Genomic DNA, 21,750 nt, shown 5'->3' on the forward strand with positions numbered 1-21,750 from the left:
GGGATGGAGGTAAGGCTGACCAGTCTTTAGTTCCGTGGGTCCTCCCTCTTACCCTTTTTGAAGACTGGAGTGATATCTGAATTCCTCCGGGCCCCACGCACCATTCCTGTGCACCATAACTTATCAAAGATGGTGGAGAGTGGTCTGTCAATGGCCTCTGCCAGCTCTCTCAGCACCCTTGGGTGCATTCCATCAGGACCCATGGATTTATGGATGTCCAGATGACTTAATTGTTCCCTAACCCAGTCCTCATCAACCAAGGAAAATTTCTCCTTTGTTCTGCCTTTCTCTAGGGCCTCAGGCTTCTGAGGACAGCCTCCAACAGTATAGATGGAGACAGAGAAGGCATTTAGCCCTTCTGCTTTCTCTGTGTCCTCTGTCACCAAGGCACCTACCTCATTCCAGCAGTGGGCCTGTATCGCCTCTGGCCTTAGCTTTTCTTGCAATGTATTTAAAGAAGTCCTTTTTGTTGTCATTGACCCCTCTTGCAAGGCTGAATTCCAAGGAGGACTTAGCCTTCCTAGTTGTCTCCCTACATCCTCTGACAACTGTCTTATATTCCTCCCAAGTGGCCAGCCCCTCCTTCCATGATCTTCCACCTGAGCTTGCTTAGCAGTTCCCTACTTAACCATGCAGGTCCTCTGGCTCCATTTCTGGATATCCTACCCTTTGGGATGTTCTGTTCTTGAGCTTGGAAGAGAAGGTCCTTGAATGTTAACAAACTGTCTTGGGCCCCTTTGCCTTCTAGTACCATGGCCCATGAGATTTTCCTTAGCAATTACCTGAAAAGGCCAAAGTTGGCCCTGCTGAAATCCAGTGCTGTAATCCTGCTTGATATCTTATTCCTACCATACATGACCATGAACTCCACCATGTCGTGGTCACTGCAGCCAAGGTTGCAGTCAACCTTCACTGCTTCAACCAGTCCCTTCTTGTTGATGAGTATCAGGTCCAGTAACACTCCTTTCCTGGTTGGCTCCTCCACTATTTGCATCAAGAAGTTATCATCAATGCACTGGAAGAACTTCCTGGATTGTGGGTGGCTGGCTGTGTAGGCCTTCCAGCAAATCTCTGAGTAGTTATAGTCCCCCATGACAGCCAGGGCCTGTGATTGTGAAGCTGCTGTCAGCTGTCTGTAGAAGGCTTCATTGATTTAATCATCCTGATCAGGTGGTCTGTAATAAACACCCACAACAGTGTCATCCATGCCTGCCTTAATACATAGCTACAAACTCTCAACTCACCCCTCATCCACTCCTGGGCTGAACTCAACACATTCTTGTTGCTCTCTCACATAGAGAGCAACACAACTACCTCCCTTAGCTGACCTATCTTTTCAAAAAAGGACATAGCCATCCACAACCACATTCCGGTCATGTAGTTGTCCCACCACATCTCTGTAATTGCCACCAGATCATGACCTCTTGACCACACATGGATTTCTTACTCCTCCTGTTTATTCCTCATGCTGTGTGCTCTGGTGTACAGGCAGCACAGGGAGTGATCTGAACACACCAATCTGAACACGGCTCTTAGTATAATAAATACAGATTTCTCTGAAAACACATGTGAAATTATAGTCCTCTTTGTTGACCAGGACTTACGGAATTGAATAACACTGAAAGTAAATTTATTTTGTGCTGCTTTCTGACTCTTCAAAATGTTTTGCATGTGTTTTAGTGGTACTTTTCAGAAAGAAGATCAAAACAAGCCATAATACAAGTTCTTTTATGCTCTGATAAAAAATGTGGGACTATTTTTACTATGGAAGTTTAGATGCTTTAAGATGAAATGTATGTTCAAAAATATTTATTGCTTACTAAGAAAGACACAGAGAGAACTATACACCATATTTTATATTTATTACTTAAAATTAAGCAGTGTCCTCTCATTTATTTTTACTTTTTGTGTGAAGAGTTTATTATACCTTAAACATTAGAATTATAACCACTTTACTGTTTGATCTGTGGTTACATAATAAAGCAATATAAAATTTTAATTAAAATCTGTTAGGGCACAAATTCCACCAGAACCCTTAAAAAAAAAAAATTAAAATCATATTATATTAACATATGAAAAAGAGAAAAAATACTTTCTGCTCTGTGGTTAGCCCTAATTACTGCAGCCTGCTTCATAAGTTACAAAACTTTTAAGTAAACTAAATCAATTCAGCTTCTTCTGTACCATGTATTATGTTGAAATTCAAATGCAATTCTACTTAATAGTTACAATATATAGAATTAAACTCATTAAAATATTATTCCTCACTTTCCGTTATGTAAAAGTTCATATTGCTCAGTTTATTAGAATTACCATATTTAAGGAAAGAAACCGAAATATCAAAGGTAAAATACAAAGCAATTTCTCTTTCTGTGAACAAACTATAAGACCCTCTCTTTAGTGTCTTGCAAAGAGATTAATATATTGTGCTTCTGTTCTAGAATGCAACTAGGATGTGTCTGGGAGATATTTTTTTTTCCTACTTAGTTTTAGATTTTTTTTTCTACTATAATGTGTAAAATGAAAATTAATATTTCTGTGAACCTCACAGATTTTTTTACCAAGAATCAAAGGGCCAGGCTATTCTATTGAAGGAAATTGAACTTGGCTGGTGATCTGCCATTCTTCTGCACAGACTAAAGAAATTCTGTTGCTTTTAAGAGACTTATCTTGTAAGAAGTCATCAATCTCTACAACATGCAGTAAATACTATAAATTTGGGTTGTTCATCTGCTATACAGTCATTCATGTAGCTGAGTACTCTATGGTACTTTCTTCTCAAGCAAAAATGTTCCCAAATGACTTTCCATGTGAGTCTTCTCATATCCCTTAAAGATAATATCATGTGCAAAATGGTCCATTCACAGACCGAATTTCAGTCACTTATGGAAGATGGTGAACAATACAGATTTTTCAGCAAAACTTTCTATTCAAATTTATCTGTGAGAAACACCCATACAGAATTCCATCCAAAATTTATACAAAGCTACCAAGTGTTAACTGACACTGCACATGTTGGTGATGACTGGGGAAAAAGAATGCACCCATTTTACTTTTTATGAGTTGTGTATATGATGCATACATATTTCAAGCATTCAGAATTTAGAATTCATTCATTGACATTTGTGAAAGCGAGTATTGCAGTCTGTACAACAAAAACAGCAATATATGGTATTTTTCTATTTTCTGTTTAACATATTTGTAACTGAGCAAGATACAAACAGATGCTTGATGCAGGTCTCAGAGATTACACAATGCATAAAGACAATTGCAAATTTATTTAGACACTTAGTTTCTGCCTTTTTGTGGAATATGTTGGATTTTCTAAATTAAAATTTCACCTTTTTAAAGCAAACCTTTTCTTTCCATCACAAACAAACAATAGGTGCTCATTACTTTCACAAACCATAGAACATTTCTCTTAGATACATTTTATTAAATATATTGAGCCTTATGGTACCAACAACTTTATATTGCTAAAAAAGTGATGGAAATTAACATAAAATAGTAACATTATATTTCTTCAATGATACACAACTCAGATGTATTTTCAGATGCATGTTTTCAACTATGTTGCACTATGACAGCAAGGTCATTTTTTCCTTTTTGATATTTTGCCACCTTCTTCTTCGAGATATTGCAATGCATCATCTGTTCTTTCAGCTGTGTCCAGTACCTGGCCATATGTGCGCTACATACTTGTTTTGTGAGAAATAAACCCTTATTGATGGTAAGTTCTTGTTACTATTGGAAAGGCATATGCAGCTACAGGCTGAAATTATATTAAAATATTTCATTGCAGTAACATAGGATGAATGCAAAGAAAAACAATTAACCAATTTGGTATAACCTGACCACCTACCATTATTTATTTATTCAAATCTTAGGTAAATGTAAATGGAACATCATCAAAATACTAGATTTGGATGATAAGGAGGATTTTTTTCTTTTTATTTGATTCTTTTTTTTTTTTTTTTTAAGAGAAAGGCTACTGTCATATATCATGAGTACAATTTTACTATCTCTGTGTAATGAATTTCTATAGCAACCTTTATAAGGCCTTTCATAAGGCTCTTATAAATTTGTGTTGGCCTGAATTTGGATGGCTCACTTCTACAAATATGACTGACAGCCTCATATCTTCTTAATAGCAGTGAGTGTATCTCGGTTATAATTCCATATTACTAAAAAGAAAGAAAAAAATCATGGTAACTGTGTCTGGAGTGACGACAAGCCCTTTATATATTTTTTTGTACTGGATTCTGCCAAGATTTCATTCATGTAGCATCCAGCTCTCTGGAAAGATTCCTGTCTCTAAAACCCTTCAGATTTCATCTGTCTCTGTCCTTTGTTATTGACTCATTTTATATGGATCCATTTATTATGGTCCATTCATTGAAGACCATGAACAGTATAAAGGTATTCTAATGCTTATTTTGAGTTTATTTTAAATTATATTAACTTCATTACATGGTTGCAATTTTAAATCATCATATACTTGGGTTTTTATACCAGCCAAACTCTTAATGTCTGTTCTGGCTCTTCTAGCTATTTAATGCTCAAAAAGTCACTCTTAACAAAAGAAATGTATTACTAGCTAGCTTGTGTCTGTGCTTTTATATAAAAACTTTCTTCTTCAATGTTTTCTCTGTCTTGTTAATTTTCACCCTCTTGAGGAAAGTCTGGAGTGGCTGGAAAGCTGCCCAGCACAGAAAGACCTAGGACTGTTGATTGACAGACACATGAATATAAGTCAGCAATGTGCCCAGGTGGCCAAGAAAGCAAACAAGTGTCTGGCCTGTATCACAAATAGTGTGACGAGTGTGACCAGTAATTGTTACCCTGAACTTAGAACTGGTGAGGCCACACGTTGAGTATTGTACTGAGTTTTGGGTCTCTCCTTACAAGAAAGATATTGAAGTGTGGAGAAGGTCAAGAGAAGGCGAGCAAAGCTGGTGAAGGGGCTGAAGAAGTTTTATGAGGAGGGTCTGAGAGAACTGAGAGGAGAACTGTTCTGGTTTTCTACAGCATGAATAGAGTAGAAGGCATCAGTTCTAAGTTTATACCAATGAAGTTTGGAAGCATCTGTTAAACTATCATAATATTTTCAGCATATAAATCTACAATGGTGTAACTAAAACTCAGACAAAATTAATAATTTTACTTAAATTTAGTAAAGGGAGGTTAATATTTTGAAAAAAATCATCCTGGAATGTCATATTAATTAACAGGTAAACATTGTATTTGTCTGCTGGAAGTGTTCCTTTGTGATTACTTTGTTGTTTGTTTTTCTGCAGCCAAAATGTGCATACTTATGTTATTCCAAAAATGTTTCAGTATAGCCTCTCTGGTAGCTACGATGTCTGTTTCAGGATTTACAGTAGTTAGAAGATAGTAGCCTTTTAAACAGGCAATTACCTAGATGTTATGTAATATTTTAAATATTAAAACAGCAGTTGTAACTACCAAAACAATTGGGATTATAGCTCACATTTTTAAGTCAAATATTATAACAGTTTTCCTTATTATAAACAGATAAACATGAAACCTTTTCAGTTAGCCAAATATTAGTCAAATTTAAACTTTCTAGTAAGTCTTGCAGTTTAGTACTCTCATAGGCTGAATTTTAATCTGCTGCTGGTATTCAAAACCATCCTGCCTCATGCCAGATTCAAAATTAAAGTTCTGGCTGGAGCAAGCAGAAGGATTCCTGCTTCTGGGTTTTGGGAGGGGGGGTTGGCTTTTTTTCCACTGAGATGACAGCAGGACAAAAAAGGGTGGAGGAATGGCTCCCTGGGTTGGGTTTTTAGCTCACTTGCTTCTGGTTACTGCTGCTTTCTGCTGTGCTTTTTCTGCAAATAGGCTAAGGCAATTGTGCATTTAGATTACTATCTCATTTATTCAGCAAATTTAACTCTCAACACTTTATCTCATCCAAAAGAGTTTGGTTTTGGTTTCTTTTTTGTCTGTGTGCTGGTTTTGCCTTACTTGTGTTTCAGGTGAAGTAATCAGGTAAACCCATTGGTTTGCTTTAACCCATTACAAGAACCAAAAAAAAAAAATTTTAAAAATATAAAAATAAAAATAATAAATAAGGAAAACAGCAACAAGGAATTGTCACTTTTAAATTCATTAAGATATGGTTATTGTTCATTGCTAATGTTGAAGTCCTCAGCAATATTGCCTTATTTTGAGCATTACTTATTTATGTTATTGATGCTTAAATGTGTATTTATAAACAGAAGTTAAAAATTAGATAGAAAATTTAAAGCTTTTTATTTTCCTCCCTAGGGCGAAATTAAAAAAAAAAAAAAAAGGAAAAGGGGAAAAGGGGAAGGGGAAGGAGAGGTTCGGTTTGGAAAGGTTTGGAGAGGAGAGGAGAGGTTTGGTGGGGTGAGGGGAGCAGAGGGGAGGAGAAGAGAGGTTTGGAGAGGAGAGGTTCGGAGAGGAGAGGTTCGGAGAGGAGAGGAGAGGTTCGGAGAGGAGAGGTTCGGAGAGGCTTGGAGAGGAGAGAGGAGAGGAGAGAGGAGAGGAGAGGAGAGGAGAGGTTCGGAGAGGTTCGGAAAGGTTCGGAGAGGTTCAGAGAGGTTCGGAGAGGAGAAAAATCCTATTTAATTATAAACAAGCATTACTTTTTTTCGGGATCCTTAAGTGCACAAAATAATATTGCTGCCTGTGATGCAATAAACAGCCACCAAAGCTCAGAAAATATCATAGCATCATAGAATCATAGAATCAATAAGGTTGGAAAAGACCTCAAAGATCATGAAGTCCAACCTGTCACCCAAGACCTACTAAACCATGGCTTCAAGTGCCACATCCAATGCAGTTTTGAACACCTCCACGGATGGTGAATCCACCACCTCCCTGGGCAGCACATTCCAATAGCTAACAACTCTCTTGGTGAAGAACTTTCTCCTCACTTCGAGCCTAAACTTCCCCTGGTACAGCTTGAGACTATGTCCTCTTGTTCTGGTGTTGGTTGCCTGGGAGAAGAGACCAACCCCTTTCTGGCTACAACCTCCTTTCAGGTAGTTGTAGACAGCAATAAGGTCTCCCCTGAGCCTCCTCTTCTCCAGGCTAAACAATCCCAGCTCCCTCAGCCTCTCCTTGTAGGGCTTGTGCTCAAGGCCTCTCACCACACTCATTGCCCTTTTCTGCACATGTTCAAGAGTCTCAATGTCCTTAAATTGAGGGGTCAAGAACTGGACACAGGACTCAAGGTGTGGCCTGCTGAGTACAGGGGCACAATGACTTTCCTGCTCCTGATGGCCAAATTATTCTTGATGCAGGCCAGGATGCCATTGGCCTTCTTGGCCACCTGGGCACACTGCTGGCTCATGTTTAGCCAGCTGTCAGTCAGCTCCCCCAGGTCCCTTTCTGTTTGGCTGCTCTCCAGACCCTCTGACCCCAGCCTGTAGCTCTGCATGGGGTTGTTGTGGCCAAAGTGCAACACCCGGCGCTTGGACTTGTTGAATGCCATCATGTTACTCCTGGCTCACTGGAAAGGTCCCAGAAGACTGGAAGCTGGCCAACATGGTGCCCATCCACAAGAACGGCCGGTTGGAGGAACCAGGGAATTATAGGCCTGTCAGCCTGACCTCAGTGCCAGGCAAGATTATGGAACAGGTCATCTGAAGTGCAATCACACAGTACTTAGAGGATGGCCAAGGGATCAGACCCAGTCAGCATGGATTTAGGAAGGGCAGGTCCTGCCTGATTAACCTGATCACAGTATCACAGTATCACAGTAACTAAGGTTGGAAGAGACCCCAAGGATCATCAAGTCCAACCTGATCCAACAGACCTCACAACTAGACCATGGCACCAAGTGCCACGTCCAATCACCCCTTGAACACCTCCAGGGACGGCGACTCCACCACCTCCCTGGGCAGCCCATTCCAATGATGAATGACTCTCTCAGTGAAGAACTTTTTCCTCACCTCGAGTCTAAACCTCCCCTGGCACAGCTTGAGACTGTGTCCCCTTGTTCTGGTGCTCGTTGCCTGGGAGAAGAGACCAACCCACTCCTGTCTACAACCACCTTTCAGGTAGTTGTAGAGGGCAAGGAGGTCACCTCTGATCCTTCTCTTCTCCAGGCTAAACAATCCCAGCTCCCTCAGCCTCTCCTCATAGGGCTTCTGCTCAAGGCCTCTCCCGAGCCTTGTTGCCCTTCTCTGGACACGTTCAAGTGTCTCGATGTCCTTCCTAAACTGAGGGGCCCAGAACTGGACACAGGACTCAAGGTGTGGCCTAACCAATGCAGAGTACAGGGGCACAATGACCTCCCTGCTCCTGCTGGCCACACTATTCCTAATACAGGCCAGGATGCCATTGGCCCTCTTGGCCACCTGGGCACACTGCTGGCTCATGTTTAGGCGGGTGTCAATCAGCACCCCCAGGTCCCTCTCTGTTTGGCAGCTCTCCAGCCACTCTGACCCCAGCCTGTAGCTCTGCATGGGGTTGTTGTGGCCAAAGTGCAACACCCGGCACTTGGACTTATTAAATGCCATCCCATTGGACTCTGCCCATCTGTCCAGTCGGTCATGGTCCCTCTGCAGAGCCTTTCTACCCTCTACCCTCCTTCTATGATCAGGTGACCTATCTGGTGGATGTGGGGAGGCCTGTGGATGTGATCTACCTGCACCTCAGCAAGGCCTTTGACACTGTCCCCCATAGCAAACTCCTGGCCAAGCTGTCAGCCCATGGCTTGGACAGGAGCACACTGCATTGGGTTAGGAACTGGCTGGACGGCCAAGCCCAGAGAATGGTGGTGAATGGTGCCACATCCAGCTTGTGGCCAATCACTAGTGGTGTGCCCCAAGGATCAGTGCTGGGCCCTGTGCTCTTTAACATCTTTATTGATGATCTGGATGAGGGTGCTGAGTCCATCATCAGTAAATTTGCTGATGACACCAAGCTGGGGGCAGGAGTTGATCTGCTGGAGGATAGAGAGGCTCTGCAGAGGGACCTCAACAGGCTGGACAGATGGGCAAAGTCCAACGGCATGAGATTTAACACATCCAAGTGCCGGGTTCTGCACATTGGCCACAACAACCCCATTCAGTGCTACAGGCTGGGGTCAGAGTGGCTGGAGAGCGGCCAGGTGGAGAGGGACCTGGGCGTACTGGTCGATGGTAGGATGAACATGAGCCTGCAGTGTGCCCAGGCAGCCAAGAAGGCCAATGGCATCCTGGCCTGCATCAAGAACAGTGCAGGATCAGGGAGGTCATTCTGCCCCTGTACACTGCACTGGTTAGGCTGCACCTTGAGTACTGTGTCCAGTTCTGGGCCCCTTAATTTAGGCAGGATGTTGACCTGCTGGAACATGTCCAGAGAAGGGCAACAAAGTTGGTGAGGGGTTTGGAACACAAGCCCTATGAGGAGAGACTGAGGGAGCTGGGGTTGCTTAGCCTGGAGAGGAGGAGACTCAGGGGGGACCTTATTACTCTCTACAACTACCTGAAGGGAGGTTGTAGACAGGCGGATGTTGGTCTCTTCTCCCAGGCAGCCAGCACCAGAACAAGGGGACACAGTCTCAGGCTGCACCAGGGGAGGTTTAGGTTGGATTTTAGGAAGAAGTTCTATACAGAGAGAGTGATTGCCCATTGGAATGGGCTACCTGGGGAGGTGGTGGAGTCACCATCATTGGAGGTGTTCAAGAGGAGATTTGATGGGGTTCTTGGTGCCATGATTTAGTTTTTTAGGTGGGTTGGATTGGTTGAGGGGTTGGATACGATGATCTTGAAAGTCTCTTCCAACCTGGTTGTTTTTTATTATTATTATTATAATTATCATTATCATTATCATTATCATTATCATTATCATTATCATTATCATAATTATTATCATTATTATCAGTATTATTATTATGTTGAGCTCTGCCCATCTGTCCAGCCTGTCAAGGTCCCTCTGCAGAGCTCTTTTACCCTCTAACAGATCAACACCTGCTCCCAACTTGGTGTTATCTGCAAATTTACTGATGATGGACTCAATACACTCAGCCAGATCATTAATAAAGATATTGAACAGGATGGGGCCCAGAACAGATCCCTGGGGGACACCACTAGTGACTGGCTGCCAGATGGATGTGACACCATTTACCACCACACTGTGGGCTTGACCCTCTAGCCAGTTCTAACCCATCGCAGTGTGCTCCCATCCAAGCCATGGGCTGACAGCTTGGCCAGGAGTTTGCTGTGGGGGATGGTGTCAAAGGCCTTGCTGAAGTTCAGGTAGACTACATCCACAGCCTTCCCCACATCCACCAGGTGGGTCATCTGATCATAGGAGATCAGGTTGGTCAGGCAGGACCTGTCCTTCCTAAATCCATGCTGGCTGGGCCTGATCCCTTAGCCATCCTTCAGGTGTGCAGTGATTGCCCCCAAGATGATCTGCTCCATAATTTTCCCTGGCACTCAGGTCAGGCTGACTGGCCTACAGTTTCCAGGTTCGTCCATCCAGCCCTTCTTGTGGATGGACATCATGACGGCCAGCTTCCAGTCATCAGTGAGCCAGGACTGGTGGAAAATGATGGAAAGCAGCTTGGCCAACTCATCTGCCAGCTCTCACAGCAGCCTAGGATGGATCCCATCCAGTCCCATGGACTTGTGGGGACCCAAGTGGCTGGGCAGGTCTCTAACTACTTCCTCCTGGTTTACAGGGGAACTATACTGCTCCCTGACTCCATCTGCCAGCTCAGGAGACCAGTTGTCTGGATGACAACCTATCCTGATATTAAAAAATCAGGCAAAGAAAGTGTTAAGTACCTCTACCTTTTCCTCATATTTTGTTACTATATTCCTCTCCTTGTCCACTAAGGAGTGGAGGTTATCCTTGCCCTACCTCTTGCTATTAAGATACTGGTTGAAGGATATTTTTTGTCCTTCACAGCAGAGGCCTGTCTAAGCTCTAAATGGGATTTTGCCTCTCTAATTTTTCTCCTGCATGACCTAGTAACATCCTTAAATATTTCATGGGTAATCTCACCTTTCTTCCAAAGATGATACACCCTCTTTTTTTTCCTTAATTCAATCAGAATTTCATTGTCCATCCAGGCTGTCTGTCTGCCCTGGTGGCTCATCTTCTGGCACGTTGGCACAGCCTGTACCTGCACCTTCAAGAATTCTTTCTTGAAGCAGGTGCATCCCTCCTGGACCCCTTTGGTTTTAAGGGCTGTTTCCCAAGGTACCTTCTGAGTTAGTTCCTTGAGTAACCTGAAGTCTGTCCTCCAGAAGTCCAGAGTGGAGGTTTTGTTGCTGCCCCTCTTAGCTTGCCTGCATATTGAAAACTTAATTATTTCATGGTCACTGGACCCCAGACAGCCTCCAAACACCACATCTCCCACCAGCCCTTCTCTACTGGTAAAAAGAAGGTCGAGCAAAGCCTTACCTCTAGTAGGCTCACACAGCAACTGCGGTAAGAAGCTGTCCTTCATACACTCAAAAAACCTTCTAGACTGCCTCGTCTCTGCTGTTTTAAGTTCCCAGCAGATATTAGGCAGGTTAAAATCACCCATAAGAACAAGGTCTGGTGATCTTGAGACAGCCTCTAACTGCCCATAGAATAATTCATCAACTTCTTCATCCTGGTTAGGTGGTCTATAACAGACTCCAAACAGGATGTCTGCCTTGTTGGTCTTCCCTCTAATTCTCACCCACAGGCACTCAGCTTGATCATCCTTGATCTCTAGGTCCATGGCATCTAGTCCCCTGATGTACAGAGCCAACCCTCCACCCCTTCACCCTTGCCTGTCTCTCCTGAAGAGCCTGTAGCCATCAGTTGAAGTGCTCCAGTCATGTGAGTCATCCCACCACATTCCTGTGATGGCAACTACATCATAACTTTCCTTCTGTAACAAGGCCTCCTGCTCCTCTTGTTTGTTACCCATGCTTCTTGCATTAGTGTCCATGCACTTCGGCGGGGTGCCGGTTTCACCCCTGATTCCAGCTTACCATCCTCAGACTCCTGCCTGGGGTGACTGCTTTCAGCCCCTTCCCCCTTTGAATCTAGTTTAAAGCCCTGTCATTGAGACCTGCCAACTCTCTTCCTAGAACCTTTTTCCCTTTGGGGGATAGGCCATTCTCATGTACTAAGATACTTCTGCCTCTCTTGGTCGGATGTACTCCATCTGTTGCTAGCTCACGTGGTGCCATAGAAAGTTCCCCAAGATCAAAGAACCCAAAATTCTTTTGGTAGCACCAGCCTCTGAGCCACTTGTTAATTACAGCTGCTGACCTGTTCCTTTCCATATTCCTTCCTGCAACTAAGTGTATTGATGAAAAAATTACCTGTTCCCCTGACCCCTCAACCAGTTCTCCCAGAGCCTTGAAGTCCCTTTTGGTTGCCTTGGGAGATCTGGTTGCAACATCATTGTTCCCTAACTGCATAACTATTAAGGGATAGTAATCAGAGGACTGTACCAGACTAGGCAGCCTTCTGGTAACATCCCTGACCTGGGCTCCAGGGAGGCAGCAGACTTCGCTGTGGGAAGCATCCAGCCAACTAATGGGGCCCTCTGTTCAGCTCAGGACAGAATCACCAATAACAATAACCCTCCTCTTTTTTTGAGGGAACAAGCCCTGATGCAAGGGGCAGTCTGTTTTGCCTTAGGCAACACCTCACATGGTGTATCTTCTGCCACCAGAATCACCTCACCCTCAATTTCCAGTGCCCTATATTTGTTTTGCAAGGGCAGCAGGGAAGGTGAGGGGAGGCATGGGGGGTTTACTTTACATCTCCTAAGAGGGACCTGTATCCATTCCCTGCTGTATTTTGGGTCACCTGCCTCTACTAGGGGAGCCTGCAGAGCCTGGTTACTCAAGTTGAACTCCCTTTTACATTCCCTTACATTCTGAAGTCTAGTAACTTCCTCCTTCAATTCACCACTAGTTAAGCAGATAGTCAATCTACTCACACCTAATGAGCTGCCCAGGGAGGTGGTGGAGTCACCATCACTGGCAGTGTTTAGGAAGTGACTGGTTGGTGTGCCTTGTACTATGGTTTAGTTGATTAGATAGTGTTGGATGGTAGGTTGGACACCATGATCTTGAAGGTTTCTTCCAACCTGGTTAATTCTATTCTATTCTAGTCTAGTCTAGTCTAGTCTAGTGCAGGTGTTGTCTCCACTACCCTCCATTTCAAGTGCCAGGCTCCAGCACACTCTGCAGCCAGTTGCCTGGGCACCTACCTGCTTATGTTCAACCCCAGTCTGGGTCCACACTGATCCTTTGAAAACAGCTTTACTGCAAGTTGCAACCATCCCTATCCCTGGCCAAGTGACCTGCTGGAGAAAAAAAAAGTAGTAAGAGCTCAGATGGTAGAAAACTGAGAATCCCTCCCCTCTCCCCCTTCCTTTTTTCCTGATAAGGAAAAAGGGGGAAAGGAAAAGGGGGAAGAAAAAAAAAAGGGGGTAGGGAAAAAAGGAAGGAAGTAAATCTACCAAAACATAATTTGGAGTTGGTTTGGAAATGGAAAAGTATATTTTTTTAACAAATATATATATATATATATAAGTAATAGGAAGGTTTTCAAGGGTAAGGTGTTATGATCATAAGGAGGCTATTAATATTCAAAAGGCAGAAAAATTAATAAATATATTAATAACTTTATTAATCATAAAAAAATCCATGGAAAATATTAATAAAACCAATCTACTGGTTCAAAATATTCAGTTGTGGAACAGATATCTCACCAGCAGGAAGATGTAACAATTTAAACAACATGAGCAAAAACCCAGAAACAACAAACAGCAATTTAAACAATGAAGAAAAAGGGAATATTGGCAATGGAAACGGAGATTGCCTGTAAGGGGGGAGGGGAGATCTCCAGAATTCTCTGGGGCAACAGACCTTTACTAGATGCTTATAAAAAAGTCAGATTTCATAATTACTCACTGATCTTGGCACCCTGCAGCATGCATAGGGGATTTAAACAAAACATACATGGCGCTGACCACGTGAAATCTGCAGGAACAGAGTTTCATTTTCTCTTGGCTTCTGCAGCTTGTTCCTGAGGCACATTCAGGATTTATCTCTGAAGGCTTTGTAGCCGAAAGCTTTGTAGCAAAGAGGTTGCTGCCGAGGCTTACAGGGTTTGCACCCTTTGCAGAAGTGCTTGTTCCTTCTTCCAATAAAACAAGGGGACTCAGCTCCTCCTGGGTTTTGTGTCTCGGCCTGGCGAGACGTGTCTGTCTGCTCCTGGGCTTTACAATGCTATACAGCAGGGGTCTTTGCAGTCTTGTCTAGGCAACCTGAAACACAGCTCAGATTCCAAGCAAGGCTTGTGATTTCTCCCAGAGCTTGAACAATTGCAAGGCAAGGCTCTGGCTCTTTGGGCTGGTATTTATAGATTTCCTGAGACAATAATGGCCAGTGACAACAAAGATTGAGAGATAAAAGCCTAACACTGTAACCGCTAGAATGAGTTTCCTCCAAACGTGGCCAAAGGCACACACACCTTGCCCACTTAGACTCCAGGGCATGTTCAGACAAGCCTGGGCTATGTGGGCATTTTCCTGGAAAACCAGATCTGCTGGCTCCTGCCCAATTGTCTGGTTCAGAGCATTTTTGAGGCTTTTTTGTCCCTTCAGGACATAAAAAATAACAATGAACAGGAAAATATACAAAACCAAATTTGGATGGCCTTATATCTACCTCAATGTATGTGGATTTTAGTCCTTTAGAGAAGTGTGGATGTGGCAGGGAGAAGACCAGGCCCAAAAACGTGGCAGAACCAGGAGGCTAGCAGCAGCTGTGGCTCATTTTGAACAGGTGAGGCAGGAGTAAATGGCAACAGCATTTTTCTTTTAATAGGAGTGCTGGACAGGAAGGGGGAGTGGAATAGACCACCTGTGAGCCGGGGGACCCCTTCTCCTGGGAGGGGGAAGCTAAGTCCCTCTCTGTTCACCTGGACCAGGTTTCTTTCTCTTGCAGCTGTTCCCCAGAATGGGTGCAACCCAGAACATTAGTTTATAACTTCTTTCATGATTCGTACCTGGGTGAAATAAATAAGCAAACAAACAAAACAGCATAAAAAATTATTCATACTCACTGCATTATCATATTGGTTTCTCTCCATGGAAGAAGGCACTGAGTTGGGTGATACAGAAATCAAGTGATTTTTTAACCCATCAAATAAAAACCAGTTCAAAATCTGCAATCCAATCTATCCTCATCTCAGTGACTTGTATTTCTGAATAAATATAGAAAACATAGGAAAATAAAAATATGTTTTGGAATGAAAGGAATGCACCATCTGAGAAGAAAAAAAGGTAGCTGCAATTACTTGTAGAAACTAATTGTCATTACATGAAGAGAAATAATGATGAAGTGATTACCCCAGTGTATTTATTTATTTTATAGAATGAATATAAACTAAAGACATCCACCTATTGAAGTTTCACTTAAATTGTGATAATGAAGGGTCACAACGACAAACATACTGTGAAGGTATAAAGTCAGGAAAGAAAACTGAGACTATAGACCTAAATTCGAATATGAGGACAAAATGGTGGCGCAGACCCATAGCAATAGGAACAATTCATTGTTCCTTAGTTAATCACAGGATTTGCATTGTTTTGTAACTTCATGCTCCATTAACCAGAGCAGATTGACAGTTTTGTGATCCAAGTATTGAGCAGAAGACAAGGCAGCATGCAAGATGACATCTTGCAAGGCCTCATTTTCTAGAAAACATAAAGACCAATATAATTTCAACCTCTTAAGGAAATTATTTCCAGACTTGCAATCCAGTCTCATAGGTAATGAAGCCCTGACAGTGAGTGTTCCAATAACAGAGGGAATACACTATTAAAATTGTGTTTGGAAAGGCTTGGAAAGACAAGTTTTCTTCTGAAGATAATTCAGTACCCTAGCAAAAGTTTCAGAAATAAGTGGAACAGTACAACATTGGAGAAGAAGTAGCCATTGCATGTAGGGGAAAAGCAAAGTGAGCCCCTCAGTTCAAGAATGACAGAGAACTATTTGAAAAAACCCAGGGCAGAGCCACAAAAATGATAAAAGGAGTAGAGCATCTCCCTTATGAGGAGAGACTGAGGGAGCTGGGGCTCTTTAGCTTGGAGGGAAGCAGACTAAGGGGTGACCTCATTAATGTTTACAAATATGTAAAGGGTGAGTGTCAAGAGGATGGAGCCAGGCTCTTCTCAGCGATGCCCAATGACAGAACAAGGGGCAGTGGGTGGAAGTTGAGGCATAGAAAGCTCCATGGAAACATAAGGAAAAAATTTTCACTGTGAGTGTGATGAAACACTGGAGCAGGCTACCCTGGGGAATTGTGGAGTTTCCCTCTTTGGAGATATTCAAAACCCACCTGGATGCACTCCTGTGTGATCTGGTATAGACGATCCTCTGGCAAGGGAGTTAGACTAGATGACCTCTAAAGGTTCTTTCCAGCCCCCAACATTCTGTGATTCTCTAATTCTTTGATTCTGTGAGTCACAATTAAGCCTTACTTCTGTGCTTTTCTTGTCTGCATCAAGGTAAGTCAAAACTAAACTACGTCATGGAGCAAAAAGGGAGGAAAAAAAGACAAACCTTCACTTGTTGAGAAGAGTTTCTCTCACTTCTATATCAAGAGAAAGTTTTGGATATGGTACTCAGCTCTCTACTTGATCTTTCAGTGGTTGGGATTCTTGCTGTGTGAGGATACACAGATAATTATCCTGCTTTGTACAGTAGCTAGTATGATACCTGTGTCCTGCCAAGAGTTCTCCACCTGCAATTTCTTAAACCTACTAGGGGATGTAGTATTGACATTAGTTTGGATGGGTATTAAGGGCTTTTTTTTTGCCTCTTATCAGCAATGTTATTGAACTTCCATTACAGAAAGATTTGTGGGTTCAGGATATAGGACACTACCAAACAAGACAATTTTTGTGCCTTTCTTTTATGTGATAATTTCACCTAAGTTGTTCCTAACTCATGTCATGACCCAGAATTCTCAGAGAATAATAATCTGCATTATGTGTGTATGTTCCATCACATTAATTTTGCAGTACTGACTCCCCCTGTCTCTGGATACAAAGATGAACAAAAGCTCATAAACTGGCATATTCTGAAGTCCAGGTAGCATCCCCCCTGCACTCCCCCCACGCCCCCCCCACGTAATCTTACCATCCATAAAAAGAATTAAAGCCTGAAATTAGAATTCCATAGGCAACAGGAGGAGAAAAAAAAACAAAAAAACCCAACAAGGTAAACAAAAAAATTAAAATTAATAGCCTTCTTCAGGATTTTAAATCACTTGTATGCTCTCTGGTGCAAAAATTGAACCTACCTTAGCAGGTTTATCCAAAATTAATGAGATGTAAATACATAAATATCTTAAAGACTCAGAAAAATACAATGGAGAGCTATTGTTAGGGGAGATATACAATAGCGTCTAAAAACAATTTGCATAAAAGTGGTAACATTAAATTTTAAAGATTAAAAAAGCAGTTTTATTATTTTTCCAATTGTGCAAATTTGTTTGTTTTCTTGATTTTTTGGTGAACTTTTCTAACACTGCCCATCTAGTTAGGTTAAGTAGCAGGAGGAGGTTCTTAGAGTGCATGGAGGACAGCTTCTTATCCCAGGTGCTGCACGAGCCTGCCAGGGGTAAGGCTATGCTTGACGTCCTCTTCACTAATAGGGAAGGGCTGGTGGGTGATGTGGTAGTCAGAGGGTGTTTAGGGGCCAGTGACCATGAGATAATTGAATTTTCAGTACTCAGTCAAGCTAAGAGGGGCAGCAAGAAGAGCACCACTCTGGACTTCCAGAGGGCAGACTTCAGGTTACTCAAGGAACTAACTCAGAGGGTTCCTTGGGATACAGCCCTTAAAAATAAAGGGGTCCAGGAGAGCTGGACCTGCTGTGCCAATGTGCCGGAAGATGGGCCGCCGGGGCAGAGGGCCAGCCTGGATGGGTGATGAACTTCTAATAGAACTAAGGGGAAAAAAGAGGGTTTATCATCTTTGGAAGAAAGGTGAGACAACCCACAGAACATTTAAGGATGTTGCTAGATCATGTAGGAAGAAAATTAGGGAGGCAAAAGCACATTTGGAGCTTAGACTGACCTCTGCTGCGAAGGACAACAAAAAGTCCTTCTATAAATACATTAATAGCAAGAGGAAGGGCAAGGACAACCTCCACTCCTTGGTGGACACGGAGGGGAACATTGTAACAAAGGATGAGGAAAAGGCAGAGGTACTTAACACCTTCTTTGCCTCAATTTTTACTAGCAGGACAGAATGTCTTCCAGACAGCTGGCCTGCAGAGCTGGCAGAAGGAGCCAGGGAGAAGCATAGTTTTCCTCTGTTCCAGGAGGAGGGGATAGTTAGAGATCTCCTCAGCCGCTTGGATCCCCACAAGTCCATGGGACGAGATGGGATCCATCCTAGGGTGCTGAGAGAGCTGGCAGATGAGCTGGCCAAACTGCTCTCCATCATTTTTCAACAGTCCTGGCTCACCAGAGAGGTCCCAGAAGACTGGAAGCTGGCCAGCGTGGTGCCCATCCACAAGAAGGACTGGTTGGATGAGCCAGGGAATTATAGGCCTGTCAGCCTGACCTCAGTGCCAGGCAAGATTATGGAATAAGTCATCTTGAGTGCAATCACACAGCACTTAGAGGATGGCCAAGGGATCAGGCCCAGCCAGCATGGATTTAGGAAGGGCAGGTCCTGCCTGACCAACCTGATCTCCTTCTAGGATCAGGTGACCCACCTGGTGGATGTGGGGAGGCCTGTGGATGTGGTCTACCTGGACTTCACAGTATCACAGTATAACTAAGGTTGGAAGAGACCCCAAGGATCATCAAGTCCAACCTGTCTCAACAGACCTCATGACTAGACCATGGCACCAAGTGCCATGTCCAATCTCCTCTTGAATACGTCCAGGGACAGTGACTCCCACAACCCTGGGAGGGAAGAATTGTCTCTCTCTCAGCTTCTCCACTTCCCCCTATTCTGGCTTCATGGGGTGGGAAGGGGCTTTAGATGTACTGCCACACCCTCTTGGCCACTAGGCACCAGGATTCCCAGGTAATTTTTCCCGGAGCTGCTATCCAACAGATCAGTCCCCAACCTGTACCAATACATGGGGTTGTTCTTCCTTTGACTCAGAAGTCAGTTGAAGAAGATTGGGTTAGAGATTAACTAAGCATACTGAACATCAACTAGACATTAAGAAAAACTCTTTCAGAGAAAGAGGGGTCAAGCATTGGAATGGGCTGCCCAGAGAGGTAGTTGAGTCATAAACTGTGGATGCTTGATTCACTTTAGGCAAACCACGGAATGGACCCTCACCCACATCCTCATCTCATGTCTCTTAGGTCCCTTCCACCTGCCTGGTGGCAATAGGGAAGAGGATCACCTGTTTTCTGTGTAGCCTCTATCTGCTGAATTGCCTCAGGGTGTGGTTCCACCAATCTTATCTCCCTTTCACAGTCCTTAACTTTTCCACTTTCCCTTTCAGCTCTGCCACCTAGCTAAACAGATCATTCATCTGGTCACACCACACACAGGTGTTGTCTCTACTGCCCTCTGGTGCAAGTGCTGGGCACAGGCATTCCCTGCATCCAGAGACCCACACAGCTGCATGTTTGCGTGGGAGCTCCATCTGCTACCACGTTCCTTCTGCCCACAGCTTCTGGCCTAGTGGTTACCATAGCTAGGTCCTCTTCCTGGAGGGTGACAATCAGTAGCCGTATTCACTCCTGTAGTGGTTTGAGCCTTAACTGGAGTTTAAGAGCTCAGATGGTAGCAAGAAATGGAGAAATCCTCTCCCTGCCCACAGAGAGACTGGAGGTAAATCTACCAAAAAATAACCTGCAGTTGGTTTGAAAGTAGGAAAAGTAATTTTTTTTCATTATATATATATAGAGAAAGAGAGAGAGCAGTAACAGGAAGGGTTTACAAGCATAAAGAATAAGGACAAATAGGAAAATACCCAAACCCAAACTTGTATCTCCCTTGATGTATGAGGATTTCAGCTCTTTAGGGAAGCATGGAGAAGCGTCAGGGAGAAGATCGGGCCTGACCACGTGGCAGAAACAGGAGGCTAGCAGCAGCTGTAGGTCCTTTCAAACAGGTGAGGCAGGAGATAAAAGAAAGATGGCTGCCACACCTTCCCCTTTATAGTCTTGATGAACAGGAAGTGTGAGTGGAACAGATCAACTTAGACATGGGGGACCCATTCTCCTGAGAGGGGGAAATCAAGTCCACATGGATCAGGTTTATTTGGTCCCCTGGGGGAAGCAGGGCTCTTGCAACTCTCCCCCTGCCCCCCAAACCCCCGGGTGGGTGCAACCCAGCAAAATCCCTCAAGCCCAGAATGGGGATTTGTTGCCAACAACAAAACTACCTTCTGCACTGGCATTGCTCTCAGGGCCATGCCTGTAGTGTCCTCCACGAACTACAATGTCCTGGGTGACACCCATTCACTGTGTGTTCAGAAGCTTGTGAGGGCTTCTTTTGTGTGGGTGGGGAATGGAGGGTGGGGAAGGGGGTGGTCTCAGAAAGTGACCATTGGTGCATTGATGCCTCATTTATATCTGATGTCAGTGGTGCTGGCTACCAGTACAGGCCAACCTAACAAACAAAAAAAACCAAACAAAACCCCCCAAAATAGCTCCTTTTCAGCCTTTTTCACCCGAGTTCTGTTCCCTTCCCCTGCCTGCTGTTTTCTTTGGTGAGGAGAAAGAATAGGTTTCTTACATGAAAAGTCAAGACTGTGTTTTGTGTACTATATAGTGCAGGAAGTTTTTAAGGGCTAAACAAATTTCAAATCATTTGGAAATCTCTTGAAATTTTTTGTGATCTGTAATAAAGAAATTTCATCTTGATGCATAATTTATTTTAAATGATATTTTATAATTTGTTTTTGCTGACCTTTGCACCCCACTTTTACAGACTTCCAATAGTGCTTTGCAAGCAACTAATGTAAAGTGTCTACAGACAGCAAGATTAGGGTACAAAGTAATACCAGAACTCCAGAAGCTAAGAATCAGGGAGTGGGATGACTAACAAAAAAAACTCGTTGAAGGAAATTTCATAGTAGTACACACTTACTGGAAAACTGCACATTAATTGAGAAATGTTGATTAATTTCGTTATGTGGTTCTTTTAAACTGACTTTTTTAGAAGTATGTTTGGACAGCAGTGTTCGTGTATTTTTTAAATTCCTTTTCTCATCTGTGAACTGGAACACAGATTGTCTTAGCTGTCATTCCTACCTATGTCTCATTTTATGCAGTAAGATGTAATAAAAAATGTTTTAATAAATTGTGAAGACTTCTCACAGCTAGAGACTACACCCAAAAAAAGGAAAAAAAGTATTTATTTACTTTGTGTCTATAAAAGGGGAAATTTTATTTGATGTAATTTGTCTTTTATCAAAGCTGTTGACTTGTTTTCTGTGAAATGTTTGCGAAGCAAAGTCAAACATCTTCATTTTCTCTTCCTTCTCTGAAAATTCACTTCTTTCTTTTATAACAGGTGTTGGAATTCACGAAGGTGAGGTAAGAAACTAATTTTTTTACTAGATAATTCAATTAGTTTACTCAAAGTCAGGAATATTAAAGCTTGATAATATGATTCTTATGATTTGTATCTAACAGCTATTCACTATAGTAGTTTACTGTGGTAGTTAATATAGAGAACTATTGTTAATTCTCCTTAATGGTGTGTTGGATAAAATGTTAATGCAAAATAATCAACTACGTATTTAAGCTTGCAAATAATTCTGAAGTATGACA

General features: G+C 42.9%; 1 long non-coding RNA gene across 1 annotated transcript in view; it reads left to right on the forward strand.

Moving 5' to 3' along the window:
• LOC128899505 (uncharacterized) overlaps window positions 1-21,514 on the forward strand; it is a 648,463-nt gene extending 626,949 nt beyond the window's left edge. Inside the window, exon 5 of the long non-coding RNA XR_008463115.1 lies at window positions 21,491-21,514. This is a non-coding gene — a long non-coding RNA (uncharacterized LOC128899505). The remainder of the gene's footprint in view (window positions 1-21,490) is intronic.
• Window positions 21,515-21,750: the final 236 nt, after the last annotated feature.

The sequence above is a fragment of the Dryobates pubescens genome, chromosome Z (assembly GCF_014839835.1).
Source record: "Dryobates pubescens isolate bDryPub1 chromosome Z, bDryPub1.pri, whole genome shotgun sequence".
NCBI lineage: Eukaryota > Metazoa > Chordata > Aves > Piciformes > Picidae > Dryobates > Dryobates pubescens.